This window comes from Rhinoderma darwinii, chromosome 8, assembly GCF_050947455.1.
Source record: "Rhinoderma darwinii isolate aRhiDar2 chromosome 8, aRhiDar2.hap1, whole genome shotgun sequence".
NCBI classification, from domain to species: domain Eukaryota; kingdom Metazoa; phylum Chordata; class Amphibia; order Anura; family Rhinodermatidae; genus Rhinoderma; species Rhinoderma darwinii.
Window position 1 is genome coordinate 59,321,682 of NC_134694.1, and position 13,509 is coordinate 59,335,190.

Here is a 13,509-nt window from a genome sequence, read left to right on the forward strand (position 1 = left end):
AAAAGGTAAAACAAAAAAAATATACATATTCAATTTAGAAACAAATTCATACAAAAAAAAAGTAGGGAGAACATTGCTGGGTTGGATTTAGAAGTGTCTGGACAGCACTCTGCTGGAGAAATGATTGACAAACAAACCGTCCTTTGCGCAAGATCACAGCCAAAGAACTATCGCAGCAAAAAAAAAAAAAAAAAAAGTGTCCCATGAATGTGTGCCATGCACAGAGGAGCGGTTATAGCAAGCAAAACCAATTACTTTTTACACCAGTCGTCTCCAGCCTACATAGCAGTTTGTGCTGTTAGGAGTCCTTTAAATACAGATTGCATGGAGTTAAAGAGGCTGTCACCAGATTCTCAAATCCCCATCTCCTATTGCATGTGATCGGCGCTGCAATGTAGATAACAGCAAAGTTTTGTTTTTTTAAAACGTTTTGGCCAAGTTATGAGCTATTTTATATATATGCAAACGAGCTTTGAAATGGACAACTGGGCGTGTTTTTTTTTTCGTATGTCCAACTGGGCGCGTATTGTGTTTTTAACTGGGCGTGTTTACTTGTTTTACTAACTGGGCGTTGTGAATAGAAGTGTATAATGCTGACGAATCAGTGACCAATCAGCATCATGCACTCCTCTCCATTCATTTACACAGCACATAGTGTTCTTACTAGAACGATGTGCAGCCACATACACAAGTGTCCTGATAATGAATACACATGACCTCCAGCCTGGATGTCATGTATATTCAGAATCCTGACACTTCTGAATCTCTTCTGTGAGATTTCCAGCAAGGGAAACGAAATATTGTTTCCCTCGTAATCTCGCGAGATTACGCGTGGCTTGCTGGAATCTCACAGAAAAGATTCAGAAGTGTCAGGATTCTGAATACACATGACGTCCAGGCTGGAGGTCATGTATATTCATTATCAGGACACTTGATTAACGTTAATGTCTGTGTATGTGGCTGCACATCGTGTTCTAGTAAGAATGTGATGCTGCTGTGTAAATGAATGGAGAGGAGTGCATGATGCTGACTGGTCACTGATTCGTCAGCATTATACACTATTCACAACGCCCAGTTAGTAACACAAGTAAACACGCCCAGTTGGACATACGAAAAAAAAACAAAACACCCAGTTGTCTATTTCAAAGCTCATTTGCATATATATATATAAAATAGCTCAACTTGGCCAAAAATGAACGTTTAAAATAAAAAAAAAAGGTTACCGTTATCTACATTGCGGCGCCGATCACATGCAATAGGAGATAGGGATTTGAGAATCTGGTGACAGAGCCTCTTTAACAAGCGTTGAGTGCAGCGGCATTTAGTCTAGTGCGTAAGATTGTCAAACCAGAATAAAAAAAAAAGAAGGATAGATGACGAGAACAAGGAGGTTAAAGCTGTATGAGAAGGGTGAACGGGATAAAAAGGGCAAAGCAATTTTAGCAGAAAACTTTCACATGGTGGTCTACAGATCAGGAGAACAAGACAGCCTAAAAATAATCTAGGCAGTTCACAGATCAAGTGCCCAAGCAGACTTGCCCCCACACCACTCAGAGAACACACGGACATAAGACACCCGTGGCCGCACTTATTGAACAGTTTGTTGTGACACAAAATGTCAGATTTGTCTGCAGAATTCAGTAGCCCAGATTTGGTGGAACGTCTTGTCAGATGGTACATGTCATTTCCAGCCCTCAGTCAGTAGGTTAAAATTAATTACTTTTAGTAACAAGAAAGCCAAGATCAGATTACAAATGTCGTGAACATGATGCATATGGCAGTCTATGAATCTCGCAACTCTGAATGCGGATATTTGCCCACAGTGCAGTCATAATGGTGCACACCATACAGTTGTTTACCACAGAAATCTTAATACTAAATCTAAACCACCACTCATGATGCCCATGGGTAACATGCCATTACTTTCTCAAATTGAATTCATCAAAAGCAACTTGGTATACATCCCAGCATGGACACGAACACCCCAGGACCCCTACATTTCCAAGGACGCATGTTCTCCCATAGTACAGGCCTAAGGTGAAGACATCTGGTTTGAGAAATACAAAAATATATATTCTTATGCCAAAGTCTAAATCCAGACTGTAGGTGGTGGATTGTTCTGCCTGCCAGCCGGCATGGAAAGAGTCAGAAGATGAAAGTGGTAATCTTTGGAAGCCAGCCCATTGTTGTATGAGGAGAGTCTTCCCGTGCGTTGCCTCCCATCCGGTGTTACTACTTGAATCACAAGGATGTCTTCAAGTCACTTTTCCTGTCGTGTGTCGGCGTCTGCCTGAAGACTTTGAAGACACTTGTTTAGCCATAAGAAGCACAAAGATCACGGTAGAAACAAGGCTGCTCAATGGCTGTGTGCGGTAAAAGAAGGCCACTTGTGTAATATAGAACAAATATAACTATGTGCCTCAACATGACGACAAGTCACCATCGCAAAAAACACTCAAAAAAGGGGACTACTACCCATCATCCCATGATTGTCACAGTATCGTTCGCAAGTATGGAAGGCCCTGGACAATACTTCTGCCAGAGTCCAGGAACAATGAGCAATTCACAAGGAAACAATAGTAGAGAGGGGGGGGGGGGGGGTAAGCTTGTACAGCACAGGGTCAGGTCAGTGACGTAACTAGGTGTGCACGCTGAACCTGCGATATATTACATCAATGCTGTCATAACCACAGATCACATCCTACCTATGCAATGAATCAGGGCAATTAGACAATTATGAGGCAATAAATCAATTAAACCACACACCAAATGAGGAGATGCTTCGTAATGGAAATAGGTACGTTTGAGTAATGGAAACAAGCTGAACACCTGTCCAGGCTCATGGATAGCGGCAAAAAAAACAAACAGAAGGGGAAACAAGAAGTTGGTGCACCAGGAGAGGAGGATATGCAAGACCGAGAAGAAAAAGTCTGATTAATGCTTAGTACGAAGAGTGTCAAGTCAGGGATCAGGCAGCAGAGGAGATTTGTTCTGGTTTTAAATACCTACTAATGGCTCGGTAACACTTCTTTACAGATGAAATTGTGCGCAGAGTGTACATAATGCACAATGAGGCATAAACCTGTAGCTGCATTAGTAGAATCCAAAATAGTCCTGACATTCAGACATATTACATGCTCTTTGAATGCACTTCAACATTTGATGCGCCCAATAGCAATGAATAGAAGCGGATCAATCTCCCGCTCAATGTTTTATGGAACGAACCTGGCCACAAAAACCAAAGTCACACACTTTTGGGTAATTTTTTTTTTTCCCCTTGAAGACGTAACACGCTTCTATATTAGCTTCTAGGGAGCATCAGCATTGAATCGCACAGATTGAAGGTCACTGCAACTTTTGGCTGTGGATTCATTGCAGATGCATAGAGTTGTATAAAATTGTGCTACTCAATTTGTTGCCATGAAACAACCCCTTCTGTTGGGTTCCATCACGTGGAAATAAGTTACCTAGCTCTGGTCTAAATTGAGACATGCATTGCTGAAATTCCCACCTAACGTAACTCAATAGCTGCTACAAGGTGGTGGAAATAGTCATTCCGGAGGTCTAGATTTTATATTCTTAACCTAGCAAGCACATGAATGTAAATACAAGCATCCATACAGACTTCAGGGATAGCCCGTACCCCCATACATTTCGTGTTTGCACAAACAAGCACAACAATTTTGTTTTCAGCCTAAATAATTCAGAGATGTGAGATGAAGATTAAGAGGTCACTTTCAGCTCCGATCATCAGATCAATTTCCACTTTCAAGTAGGGGATTTTCTCCGACATCTGCAGCGTCTTGGGAAGGATTAAACCCAGGAGCTGTAGAGTAGAAGGAATATCCCATGACCGTTCCTGTACCATTACAACGCTGACCCCAATTTAACAAACATGCAACGTATTCGTAGTAACCACCAGAAACTTGTGCCAGCCAGCTGCTGATGGACTACTTACTAGCAGTCAGCCAGGGATGAGCGGAGTTATACTGGATTTGGTGAATGGCACAGGACTCACTAAAGCACCTAAAACTGAGGTGCAATTGGAGAATGTATTTCTGTAAGCAGCCATTTCAGGTCAACTAAAGAGTTCTTTTATAAGATTTGTGACTGCCCCTGATCTCCACTTTCTCTATGTTTAGTTCTAAGCTTCCAGAGTCCAGACATTTACATACAATACAAAAACCAGCAGTTGTGAACTACATCTAACGCAAATTAACTTTGTTTTATTTTTCTGGGTCAAGAAAGTGCACACCTAAAGTTAGAGACTGTCACCACATTATAAGTGCCCTATCACCTATATAAAAGGAGATCGGCGCTATAATGTAGGTAACAGAAGTGCTTTTTATTTAGAAAAACAATTTCCACCACTTTTAGCGATTTATGCTAATTAGTTGCTTAATGCCCAAGTGGGCGTTTTACAGAGTGTATGATGCTGACCAATCAGCGTCATGCACTCCTCTCCATTCATTTAGGCAGCGCATAGGGATCCATTTAGATCTCTATGTGCTGTCTTATACAAACACATTAACAATACTGAAGTATTTAGACAGTGAATAGACATTCCACGGGATGTCTATTCACAATCCCAGCACTTTGTTACTCTGGTAGATACAGCAGAGGAAGCGTAATCTCGCAAGATTATGCTATAGGCGGCAGGTTACAACGAGATTACGCTTCCTCTGCTGTAACTACCACAGAAACAGTAACGAAGTGCAGAGATTGTGAATAGGCATCCCGTGGAATGTCTATTCACTGTCTAAACACTTCAGTATTGTTAATGTGTTAGTATAAGACAGCACATAAGGATCTAGCAGGATCCCTATGCGCTGTGTAATGAATGGAAAGTGATTGACGCCGATTAGTCACTGATTGGTCAGCATCATACACTCCTCTGTACAACGCCCATTTGGTCTAAAGTAAAAACACGCCCACTTGGGCATTAAGCAACTCGTTGGCATAAATCTAAAATCGCTAATAAAATGGTAAAAATAGATAGTTTTTCTAAATACAAAGCATTACTGTCACCTACATTATAGCGCCAATCTCCTTATATAGGAGATACGGCACTTATGTGGTGACAGAGCCTCTTTAACATGCGAACTCCTGGTCACAAAGACCGGACTCCTGTGTAGGAGGGGGGGGGGGTGTTTGTACGGCTGGACTATATACAATTTTGTAGCACATTCTTCGCCTCAGCTTTTGTGCAGATGTCGTAATCACATACAGGCCAACAGAAAAGCAAAAGACCACTGCAAAATCTGCAAGAGTAGGAGTATTCACTAGTCCTTGGTCAAAGGCAAGAAACTACCAAAAAAAAATAAATGATGAATGTGCAGTGGTGCCACTTATCAGAATGACAAATCACTGTTGGTAAAGCACTGGAAAAGGAGAGATTTATGATCTCCATTTATTATAGTTCTGAAGAAATAGTATGGACGGTACAGAGTTATGATAAGAGGTCTGGACCAAACTGTATCTGATCTGCAATAGATTCTAGCAAGACTCAGAACCTTGTTTTAGCGCAACATTGACATCAAAACAGCCCAACGCAGCTCCACGTTATGACAGAAATCTGGTTGCTCTAGAAATTTGCAGGTACCAGAGGCAATTATTTCCTAATGGATGGAAAGAAAAGCCTTTGTTACTGAGCAGTTCAGGACAAGTTTCACTGCATGAATTGTCTTTTATTGGTAGAAACTTCTAAAGCTCCTGTGCCTGGCTGTGCACGTAGTCAGAGCAAAACACGAACGTCCATTTGGCTCCTTCAGCAAAGGGATTAAGTGTACAATCCTTAACCAGGGATAGATGAGGTTTTAACAGGATTACCAAAGGCAGCACATCTACAACCAAATTACCATGAACAATCAGGGGCATTTTAGGAGAACAGATCGGAGCCCTGCTATGGAATCATTTCTGCAGACATGCCATCATTTAATGCAAACCAACATGCAAGGAGTTTTCCTAGCACTCAGCAGGTAGACAATTAACCAGCTATAGGCAAAATTACTGTGCCTGACTAGAGTTGTAGTCCATGGTGGGGGAGAAGAGGAAAAAAAAGGCTCAAACGAGCGTAATACTCCGTGTGCTGCAATAACACACAGCCCCATTGGTCTCTATGGGGCCCATTCACATGTGTTGCTTTACAAGCAGCAAGTGTCCGTTGTGTGAAACTCACTGCGTGTCCTAGATTAGTTTGTTTTCATACACCTAGTCGCCCATTGAAGTCTATGGGTGAATGAAAACCATGGACAGCACACGGACGACATCTGGGTGCAGACAGTGTTTCACACATCAAATACATGGAAAAGCAGAGAAATGTAAGCAAAAAAAAAATAAAAAGGTGCTTGCACGGATGTGAAACACATGCCACACGCAAAGCCCACTGATGCCAATACGCACGGACCACAAATATAGGACGACGCTGCATTTTGTATGTGCGCAAAACTGACGCGCTTGTGTGTATGTAGCCTTAGATACAAATGTGTCCTCTTCATCCAGTATAAGGAAGTCTTAAACCGTGAACCAGTAGAATTGCCACAAGCAGCGTATTAAACAGGACTTGGCAGATAATCCCCGATTTTTAGGTTTAGCTTTAGAAGGACTGATTTGTTGATTAGAAAACTACAGAACGACAGACTTATTAACTCCTTTCTATGGTATGGGTTAAAATCATGTGCAGAAGCTCAAATCCCCCCAAAGAGTCAGCAAATAATCTTCACAGCTCGTGGTAAAATGGTTTACATAAATAGATTTAAAAAAAATAAATCTGATTCTGGAAAACTGACGGCCACGAAACAACAAATATTCTACATGTGAAAATCAAGGAGTCTCCAAATGCATAGGCTTATTTTATATGAACCGTCTGTACTGACGCACCCTTATAGCCGTGTTCTTCATGATCTGCCTTATTACATACCATACTCTAAAGACAGAGCGTCTATTTTGGCTCAGTAGAAAAGCAATATGAAGGGGATCTGAGGGCAAAGCCAATTCCATTCATGTGTTTAATATTTTGCTGTGACAAATACTGTATTGCAAGACATCTCCAGTCCCTCCGGCTGCATGGATGAACAAATGCACTTAAAGTGTTGGGTTCTTGAACAAAAGACGCATTTTAACCGTTTCAGAGCCACAGCTTCACCATGTCGCACACTCCAGGAAAGTTCATTATCTGCTATGGTGCAGCTTGTCGAGTCCCAAGACTAATTAACACGTTTACAAGTCGCTGCTTTGTTTTATGGTTCTCTCTTGGCAGAAGCTCCGTCTTCCTAATGGATTTTCAAAATGGCATTTAGGGCTTCTAGGCAAGTCAGGTGAGGAAGCTCCAGAAGGGACAGAATGACAAGCTGCTGTAGGGGAGCGATGTTACCAGCTCAATGGGGCCTAGTTTTGCTTACTAGTATTTCTATTAAAAGTGTTATTTTTTACAAAACGTCAATTTCAGATTTTTATTGTTTAACATCTGGATCCGCAGAGACATTTTACTTGAGAGGTCTATGAAAAACGCTCCACAAGTACTCTGCCTTTCATGATATCTTCTCAACCATGCAGGAAGCAGAGATACGGGGAGCTGTTTGACAAGACCAACACACTGAAGCCTGTGCCTGCCTGTAACATTGACTTATAAAGTGGTAGGTCTATAGAGGTGATAAATTAGTCAGATAAATAAAACCCCCTATACATAGCGACTTCCCTTAATTACACAGACAGGTAGAGGGACAGCTATAGCAGCTTGAGGACACCAAACACCCCAAATCTCAACTTCCTTGTTACCCAAGAGTAATGTCAGCACGGAAGAACAGAGAACTGTATTCACCCCAGAATTTTTTTTTATATTTTGAGCATTGGTAGGGCAAATACTGTAAACGTTTGGGGGTGCAGTTTGCTTCAGACTGGAATCCAGATCATTGATTTTAATTGGTAAATTATTCCAGATAAGAGCAAGTATTTCAGCGAAATTGAAACAGGATTCCAAGGGCCAGGAAAGGCGATGTTTGGACAAGCACTCCACAGCTGATAAGGGTTGTAGGTTTTTTAAAGATAAATGACTGTTTAAATGCTACTATGACATGAGGTTAACAAGGGTGAAACCTTCTCAAACAAGAACCTACCAGAGAAAAGAGAAATCACTTTACTCTGAAAATAGGATGTAATATGCAGAAGAGCCGACGAGCAACCAATGAAGCAAATACAGAGAGCCTGAATCATAAATAGTACAAACAGAAATGCAGCAAGCGGCCCATAAAGTATTATGTGAACTGCACACAAACTAAAAAGGGAGGCGAGATGCCTCAGTACTAGAGCGCTGCAAAAGGTCAACAGAGAAGAACCTACAACCAAAAGAGTCACTTGCTCGTACGTAATGTCTGGTCCAGACACGGACATTCCAAAGAGAAGGGCCCACATAAGAGCCAATTACTTTCGCTCCACTGGAAATTCACATACAAAGCAGTCTGAAAAATGGCTACTATGGCATGGTAAAGAGCGGCTTTTAGGAGACTTTAATGCAGTTTAGTGAACAAGATTAAGCCGTGAAGCAATGAGGGACAATGCAAAGACCGTATTTACGGCAGAATGGTACCATACGGGGCATGCAGACAGACTTCTCACAGGAGATTACAAAGCCCAGCACAGTGTATCAGGAGCAGTTCTTAGCTTCACGTCTGCTGGGCCACATGTCTCTGAATAGAAGGTGCTTCACAAAATTAGATTTTAGCAAGTGATCCTGCCCGCTGGCACAGAGAAGATGATACCCAATGGAAATAAGAAACGAAAGAATGAGCACCAAATAGTAATTCTACTTCTGGCAGTGTACACTTTCTCCGCAGAGCAGAAAGTAAAACAGATAGAACGAAGGAGGACAGAGGAATACTTCAAATAAAACAAGAACAAAAACCAAACCCAGAGAAGGGGAGAGAGTCAGACGCCTGCCAACACCGAGAAAACCTCTGTCTATTTGCTGTGCTATCAATAGCAGTCTACAAAGTGATGGGGTAGAACAACAATTCCCTAGGTTTTGTGGAATATGCTGTCATAGCATTCATCTCCGTCAACCTAACATAAAATAGCCCCCTTGGGTATCTGGTGAAGCGTGCCCACATGGAGCGTCTGCTTGGCAGATCCTGTCACATCAGCTTAGTGAAGGCAGCACTACAGGAGGTGGGCACGTCAGGCCCTGAGGTGCCTTATTGCATTGTGTCTATAGAGACTAGTAATTGTACCTGAAAGAGGCACAGACTGAAAACAAATCAGTCAGTCCCGAAGAGCAGTATAATTTGGTTGCTACGCAAAGAGTTTACAGAAATAGACTCCACTATATAAAACTGCCCTGTAAAAAGGATGAGAGTTGAAGCTACGGCAGAGAGAAATATGTCACGGCTACAAACGAGGGCTTGTAAGAGGAGCCACCCACTCCCGGCACAATTCACTTGCTAACGTAGAGGAGCGCAATTACAAGACCACTATTGTCTTATTTACCGCAAATGTAGCAGAAATGTCACTGCTTCTTAAAACCACATGCTACATATTAACCCCTGTTTATAGCTGTCAGCCAATTACAGAAGACAGTAACTCTTGATGCAACAGAAATGAAAAGGGTTAACTTGCCACGCCTAAAGTTTGGGAAAAAACACAGGATACAGAAGATCTCAAAATAAAGTATTTGTTCTGTTTAACTGCGCTCTGCAACCACACATTAAGCTGACACAAGCAACCAATCAAAAAGTGGAGCAATTTCCATTCTAGACCAGCTCCAACATGAACATTACTAGTCCATAAATGAAGGGAGGCTTAATGGCAAAGAGATACGGAAGATGTTTTATCTGCAACATAAGAAACAAACAGTAAGAAAAGAAATCGCACAAAACTTCTTAAAGTCGCTTGATATTTTTTTCTTGCCAAATTAAAAAAATGGTTTTGTATGTCAAACTATTTTAAAAACAAAAAAACAGGATTTCAAACAATGATTTAATGAGGGAAAAAACAAAAAACAAAAAAACGTTAAAAAAAATAGAAGTTAATGAAGCCTGTGGATACATAGAATTTCAGAAGAAAAAAAAAGTTGATTTTAAACAATTATAAAAAGGAAAAAAAAACATTTAATATCTATACACAGATATGTCAGCAAATCCCCAAGTTCTACTTTCTTTAAAATTGTGAATATAAAAAAAAATAAAAAAAAAATAGTCAGACTGCCGTCATACTTTAGTGATGGGAAAAGGGTCCCACAAGGTAATTATGGTCGATCCCCCGGCTGTCAAAGCCCTTCACTTTAATGAAACGTTATTGCGGAATATAAATACTAGTGTGGGCACAGGTTCTTGATATTACTGCAATATTGTTCTTGCCAAAAATGCCCAACCACCTTTTAAAGTTTTTTTATTTTCTACATTTCTGTAATCTGGGCTTTTTATATAGTGGATAGAACACACATGGTCTTAGAGGAAATTTTTTTTTTTAATCTCATAGTATTAAAAGTATTATATAGTAGAGGGTACATGGGCCTTGCTTGCTGTGAAACGTATAAAAGGGGCGAAGGCCGGCAATTAAACATCGAAACTTGGCAGGGAGTTTACAGGTGTCAAAATTAAGATTATGGAAGCAAAAGCAGTCGGGCTTTGACATCTTCCCCGTACCGTGCTCTGGATGCCCCCTCTCTGGCAAAAACATTGCTCGCTATTCTATCAAAAAGTTCTCTACATATAGGTTACTGGAAAAATAACTACTATTAGTGTCACAGCTATGTTCCAAATTACATACAAACAGTGGCCTCTTAAATCCTCCTTTCCCATGAGATAATGCAAGAGACAAGTCCCGGCCTGACCAATTATCATTGTGATGTAGACCCAGAATTGTAAGCACATGAGATGCATCACGATACTGCCAAGACCGCACAATGAAACGCCAGGCGGAAATTTGGTGGGGAACAAACCGTAAAAAGAAAAATTAAAATGTCAAAAATGTGTAGAGTGATTTTAACCCTGCATAAAATTGTCTCCATGGTCTCGAATGCCCTTGATAAAAACCAAAGCAATTTTGATTTGTAATCCATGAAACTAAACTAATTGAATTTCTCAGAAATCCAGATATAAAAAAAAAAACCTCCTCCACAGATACGCCATACAATAATATGTGAGCAGACACTTCTCTACAGATACTGCTCATTTTAAGGTTTCTAGGTGACAGCCACTTTGATGTTCAGATAACAATGGAACATCGCAACGTGTGTGGCAAGATTGTAAGATTTCCGCTTCAACGTTACAGCGCACGTACGTCAGAGCCGCTAATCTCAGAGTCTATCTAATGTACGTTCCGGTCTGTGTATGCCCAGTGTTACTTCACTGTAGAGAATGCCATCATTACCGCTGGATAGAACTCCCTCTGGCAGCAACACAGGTTTATTTTCAACCAGACCATTTACAAAGACCCTTTCAAGGAGAAACCCCTGCCGCACCCTGTACACTTATTACACAGAGCGGCCTCTCAATAAGACTGGTAAAATATATCGGCGGCACCACACAATATAATGTATGCATCCGACCGACCCTTCCTTATGCCAGTTTTATTTCACGTATGAAGGTTAAGAACCAGCATTAGTAGAGATTGAATGACCCGACTGAGTGAGGGAACTAAGAAAAGCAACTAAAACCACCAATGAGGTCAAAGTCATCATCAGGGCTTCCTGCACACAGGGTTGTCTGGCAATCTTAACTGTATTAAAAAACACCAGCAGATTTAACATGTAAAATGAGTTTTCTGCCGTTTTACATGCGTTACTCCAGATTATTTTTTAAAAAAAATCTTTAGGGGCAGTTTTTTTTTTTTTTTTTATAAAACATCTGGTCGCGGGGGGGGGAAATATATGCAAAAATGCCAACGAAAATCTGAGTACACACAATGTGTGAATCCAGCATAAGAGGAGACTTGTGAAAAGTGACTTTCCTCCTACAGAAGACGGTCTGACGTAGAGCGACCACTGCCACATTGTGAAGGTCAACACGTTGGAACAGCAAACTGCTCGCATCCAGAATTATTCACCTTTAAGGCCTGCCTGGCCCTCCAAGACTTTGGCAGAGTCTGCATTAACCCCAAATCGACCATATAAAAACAGCAGGAAGTCATATTGATGGCCTATAATGAAAATCTTCAGCATCAAAAAGGTATTTAATAAGAAAAATCCTAATCCTTGCATCATATTTCAGGGTGTTTGTAAAGGTCCCCATGTAAAAAACCAAAAGCCCAATAAAAAAGAAAAAGTCACAACTATTAGAACTTGGGAGAAATAATTTACATTAAAATTTAATTCTACAACGGAGGTTGGGTATCAGTGTGGATAGCAATGAAGTGTCACTTAAAGTACATGGAGAACAGGCCTCTTGACATGAAGCGAGGGAGATCTTATCTGCTCGTCCACAACCTCATTGGAATTACAAAGACCACCCTTACAACGTGTGATAGTGGCCTGTAAAGACAAGGGTGCTCCAGCCATACAAGACCTCAGCAACACATCCTGGTGTAGAACGCAGCTCATCACAAACGTTTTACGGTCAGTAATTTATACTGAGATACCAATAGGTAACCTGTTTGCCCACAAGATACAGAGTACTGTACATAGACAACCATGCCAGTGTGCCCTGCTCCATGCCACAACTACACAATCTACCAGACCCCTGAGGAGGTCTTCTCAAATACCAGCTGAGAAACTTCAGAGAAAGTTCTACTTATAGGTTCTAGAGACAGAGGCCTGGAGGATGAGGTAGAGCTCAGATCTATACAACAAGCCAAAGACTGAGCCGCACACATAGCCAACAGCACAGACAGCGTGCCCATCAGTACCAGAAAACTAGCCCACATACTGCCAGCCAACAGCAATATTTATATTGTATAATGTATAATAGTACCACATAACTAAGCCACACACACTGCCGACACTACTGAAAAAACATGCCCCAACAGTAGCAGGTAACTAACCAGCATATACTACCAACTGTACCAACAGTGCCAGGAGTACAGAGCGCATAACCTATACGGTGATCAATATTACCAAGTACATACAGTAGTCAGTGACCAACAGTGCCAACTAATCATACACTGCCAACAGCACCACATACCGAACCAGCAAAGCATGCCAACAGTGCCGTGTCCCTAACGATTAGAGAGCGCCCGATAATCCCCTCTGAGGGCACATGATCTCTGTAGTATAATGCCAGCAGAAGTCCTGTGCCATACACACGCACAAGATGTGCCAGGCAGACGCTACGCCCGCAGTAGGCATTGTGCCCTTATAATAGTGTAATAAATACTATAATCAAACCTCAGACCCAACCAATATAGAAAGGAAGAGACCTTGTATGTAGTGAGCCCCTGCTGCCCAGTGCCGGGAGCTGTCGCTGGCATCTAATACCTCCGCGATGCACCGCCGGCACACACTGGGGAGCTGGGCTGGTTGTAGAGTAGACACGGGCACACAGCCGGGTACTGGAGCGGGCAGAGTGTGGGGATGTGAAA

At 41.5% G+C, this 13,509-nt stretch overlaps 1 protein-coding gene across 1 annotated transcript in view; it reads right to left on the minus strand.

The window, feature by feature from the left end:
• The window catches only part of EFNB1 (ephrin B1), a 54,955-nt gene that overhangs the window by 40,939 nt on the left and 507 nt on the right, over positions 1-13,509 (minus strand). The gene's annotated exons all lie outside the window — the stretch shown is intronic.